Genomic DNA, 5,501 nt, shown 5'->3' on the forward strand with positions numbered 1-5,501 from the left:
GTTACATTACCCACACCCAAATCGGTCCAAATCACTTTTCCTCAAAGGCCCTAAGCATGATGATACCTAATCTTCGGGTTACCTGCCTGCATTAGGAAACCATTTGGATCAAGGTATTACAACTCTACCCCACTTAAATTAGATTTCTTCCTCAAAATCATTCCTTACCACCCCCTGGAAGCAAACTCTTCAATCAAAACCTTCTAGTGTTGAACAAAACACTGATCCCATAACTGTCGATCCAACACGATACTGCTAAAATTCTGAAATCCCATCACTTCCCTAACCTTCATACAGGTGGAACCAATCTGAAACATGATCACAAGAGTGTCGACCAAAATCCAACTCGAGCCATAATGTATAACCTGAGATCCAAGGATTTACACTTGCATCTCACCGGTAATCTTTTGATTGACTGCATCCATTCACTAAACCGAGATATAAATATCCCCAAACTACCGCTAAGACTACCAGTCTCACACCTGGTCCAACAATCAAGTTCCTGAGAATCCAACCAATAAGGCTACCCTAGCCTATGCACCACGCTATGCCACTTCCTGGCCATATAATCATCCCACTAAAACCTTAATCTAATTCCATGGCCCAACTGGTCTCTACCAGGTCGTACCTTCATTGCCATAGCCACACGGGCCTCGTCCACAAGTCTCACCCAGTCTATACCAATGAATGGTCCATGCCCACGGGTCTCACCCTACATAGGCCCAACCTTGCCTCGGACCCTTATGGTCCTTCTCCCACAACAGAGATATGCTCTCTGACCCCACTATGTGCCTTGTCCAAGGCACGAGTTGATCCTCCCTAATACTCACGACCACCCCAATGATGGTCTACCTCAATCTGGTGGATGTCACGATCCCATCGCAGCCTTACAACACATCTAACCTGCCATGGTTACCGCCTATGGTCTTACCATACCTCTACCATATCAACCCCAAACATCCTGAGTCGAACCCATGTCCAAATGAATCCCAATCAGGTGTTCGGGTCATGCTTCGAACCCCAAAGCCTTCATCAAACAAGAACAGGCAGCAAGGATCTACATGACCCTTGACCTGGATCCATCCACATGCCTGTTATACATCACAAAGAAGTTGCCAACCAACTATTGAAATTTTCCAAACTCCCAAATTAGACAACTTCAACCCAGACGACCACTTGGGTCGCCTTACCTCCCGATTGGGATGTGAAATTCACCCAAGTTTCATACTAGATTCAACTCCCAATAATTCGAACGATTATCCCCCACTTGGATTCATCGAAGCTCTCCCAACCCATAAAATTTGATGGATTCCTAGCCTATCTTGCCTCCTTAAGTCCTTTATGATGGTGACAGACTGAAACTCCCAATAATCTGGAACAACAATCGAACAAACTGAAACCCGCCCAACAAGATACGATCCACTAATGACTCTTGGCATGCAAAATGAAATATAACAATTCTTGATGATATATCCCAAGCAATAACAGAGAACTAAACCAAAGATAATGCTTACCCATACCCAAAAAAGATTCTAAAGCAATATAAATACTGATAATCATCAAGAAGAGACCAAAAGATAACATACCCACAATAGCATATGATGAAACCCTGGCCTCCCATGAATGGTACTGTAATGCTTGGCTCCTCGCTATTGGGGCTCCTTCCTTACCCTCACGACCGTCGGTGATCCTCAAAGTAAGTGGAGCAGGTGCACTCACTGCTCTACCCCTCAACATCAGACAATCGGCCTTCTTGTGGCCCACCTGGTTGCAGTGAAAACACATCGGAGACGACCCACATAGGGCAATCCCTACTAAAATGACCCATCTGAAAACAACCGAAACACCTCCTGTCTCCCCACATCCTACCTCATGGGTCCTCCCGCACTTGGCACAACTTCCCTGACCATGATGGCCTCCCAGACGTGAATCCTAAGTCTTGGGCCTCTTCACCTGGCCCACTGAAATTTGATTCTGCTCTAGCTTCCTCTTCCCGAGGTGCTCCAAATCAATCTCACGCTCACGGGCTCTAGCAATCATATCATTCAAGGTCTCACACCCTGACATACTCCCTAACTCCCTAATGTCATCCCTCAACATGTCATGATACCTTACCTTCTTCATCTTCTCGTCCGCTGCATACTAAGGAACCAACAAAGCCCTCTCCTAGAACTTGGCAGTGATCTCTTCCATAGTCTAACTCGTTTGGAGAAGGTCATGAAAGTCCCTCACCTACTGTTGCACCTCAATAGCTGATGCAAACTCAACCCTAAACCGAGTCACAAATTTATCCTAAGTCATCGTCTCCAAGGATTTGCTTCCCAAAGCGAAGTCTACCTCCTCCCACCAATATCATGCTCCGTCCTTCAGAAGACAGGAGGCAAATCTGACCTTCGACCCCTCGGGGCAGAAACATGTCATAAAAGCGTTAGCCATATCTGCTAACCATCTCCTACTGGCAATGAGGTTCTTCTCCCTAAAGAACTCGAGAGCTCCACAAGCCTGGAACTCACAAAAAGAAAGAGTGAGACTTCAAGAATAGTCATAGCCTCAGTACGTAATGCGTCCAAACGCTCATCCAAAATCTCCAAAATCCCCTCCCTGACCGTACCAAAGATCACAAGAGTCTGCTCCATAATATTGCCGGTAATCTCCGCGAGATGAACTCTCGCATCTATTCATCAATCGGCTCAGTACCTACACCTAAGACTGAACCCAAACCTCCTTCCCAAGTGCTCATCACCATACTGAAAAAAACATGCCAATGATCAGAACATACCCAAGAATCTTCATCCCATAGGCTTCCTAGATTCTCCAAGACTCTCCCCTATTCAAGTATGGATCCTGTTCCTTCACTAGTATGGGCCCATTACTATCTTCCACATCTATCCATACTTTCCTCAAGAATCATCCCAAATCCTCTAAGTCACCCTCTCAAACTGATACTCCAAATACTCGCTAAACAGTGCAACTAAACCCACTAAAGCACTTCCTGGCTTTCCTAGGTTTCCGACCTCACCCTGTCATCAGCTACTGAAGAACTCTCCATAATATCAGTTACCAACCTCATGAATACAATCATAGTCAACAGAGCTTAGATAATCCTTCGAGTAAAATATTCATCCTTATAACGGTTGGACTTAAACAAGAGTTGTGCAATAGGATCAAATCCATAACTCTTAGATTATTCAATCTTTGTCACATGTGACTTAACATATTCACTAAATAGCTAACTCAAATCACTTAGGAGTTCCACAAATCACAAAGCAAGAAACATTCATGCAGTAGCACTCCAATCCATAGAATAACCAACGAACATTCAAACTTACATACTACTACTCATGCTAGGGACTTCTGCTCTCACTACCGGTTGCCTTATGCATGCAAATTGTACACAGTACATGATCAAATAGACCGTCGAATAAAAGACTCTACCCTAGGACCACATCCAAACGAGGAACAAGAAATAAGGCCAAATCAATCATTCTAGGGCTATATAATCCTAACCATTTACAATTTTTAAAGCATACATTTAGCAATTACTGATACAAATTCCCAATCTAGCATGGCATCCAATGCTCCCTAGGCTACAAGGTATCACATATCAGGCCAATCTATCATGCAATTCCTAGAAGGGTCCTTAGCCTTATCCTAGCATGCGATTCTCATAACATATAATCATAACAAACACGTATGGGTATTCTGTGAATCACTTACTTAAGCTCGGCTGATTGCACGCATCACCCATTTTTGTCTTTATAAATCCTTTTTGAAATTTACTCATTTTTACAAAATCCTTTTAGAAACTCCTATTCTTTCAAAAGATTATCAAATCCTCAGTTTGAGTTCACACATACCCGAGAGTGTGCCTGAATTCCTCAAACTAAGACTCTAATACCAACTTCTAACATCCCAAAATTATGAGGTAAAATTTTCATTTTTAATTCAACCAAAAAATTAATTATCTTTAAGTCAACATTCAATATCCTTTTTCGAAATATTCCAAAGTAATTTATAAGAAAAACAATTCAGAGTATAATCCCAAAATCGTCATAATGAGGAAACATGGATGGATGCGCTACGATCAAGCCGAGCCCTTCTCTTTCGAACCGGAAGAACCTGAAACCATAACCATAAAAAAGTAAGCACAAAGCTTAGTGAGTCTCCCAAAATACCGCATACCATACATACCATTGGTCCCACGTCGCATATTGGGCCCAACCCACCATAATGGGCCTAGCCCTGCCAAACCATTGGGCCTAGCACGATCATACAAATGTAAAAGTCATAAAGACAGTTAGCACCTACATAACATATAATGGGCCTAGTCCTTCCTATTCCATGGACCTAGCCCAATATACAAATGGGCCTAGCTCGTCATACGATGGGCCTAGCCCAACATACCATGTAAGAGTCACAAAGACATCTAACATAATAGAATGTAATGGGCCGATGTTGGTGCCTTTGACCCACGAGTACAGTGAGGAGACTCACCTCAATCCACTGATAATCAAATGACTGCTTAGGTCGCTGAATCGAATAATCTCGTGCCAACTAACAATAAATAAAGAACTTAGTCAATAAATATCCCGAAAAAAAAATCTGAGGCCCACTTCATAAACCAACTTCCATAAGGGTAAAAGACAATTTTACCCTTTTCTTAATTGGCCCAAAACCAAGGCCCAACCTAATTGCACAAAAAGCCCGAAATTGAAACCTAAAGCCCAATATGGCCAAACTTCCTAATTGGGATCAAAAAATCTCATGGGACCAATACCAAGAAAACCCATAACCTAACCACGGCCCAAAATCAGAAGCCTATTGGCCCAACAAGGCTCATAAATTAAAAGGACAAAAATGGCAGAACTGGGTATTATGCCCTATGTACTCGAGAGGTACACCCTGTGTACTCATCCTAGAAGCACAATGTACAACTAGTCGATGCATAAACCCAACATTATGTTGAGCATAACTCCATGTAGGCCCAATGTTCCATTAGAAGTCCAAAGCCAACTTTTATGTCCTCAATGGGTTAGGCTAATATGCCCAAAACATAGATATGATCCCTAGACATGGTCTTAACCAATAAAGTTGCCAACTTTACTCACATACATGCCTTAATGGGACTCCACACTTAAAAAGGAACTTAATAAGGGTCTTAATACTTGCATGGACCAATAACTCCCGTAAAATTTCCCATTTTATGAACAAGGGACCTTATTGGAGCTTAGATATATCATCGACTACTTTTGGAGTAGGTCAAAATCTCACCTTTACTTCAAGGGACTCAAAACTGCCAAAGAAACACCATAAAGTAGATCCAACCAAAATTATCATCAAGGTATAAGTTTTTTACTTTAGAAAGCTTGAAAATGGGAAGATACTCATGGATCTACAAGCTCAAGCCACTCCTCTAAGTGTTTCTCTTCTTCTTCTTCTTCACCACAAAACACCCACAAATCACTTCCCAAGTTCAAAATAAAAAAAAAGGACTTACGGTT

Source organism: Lactuca serriola, chromosome 9 (genome assembly GCF_051521515.1).
Source record: "Lactuca serriola cultivar US96UC23 chromosome 9, Lser_US96UC23_V15, whole genome shotgun sequence".
Lineage (NCBI taxonomy): Eukaryota > Viridiplantae > Streptophyta > Magnoliopsida > Asterales > Asteraceae > Lactuca > Lactuca serriola.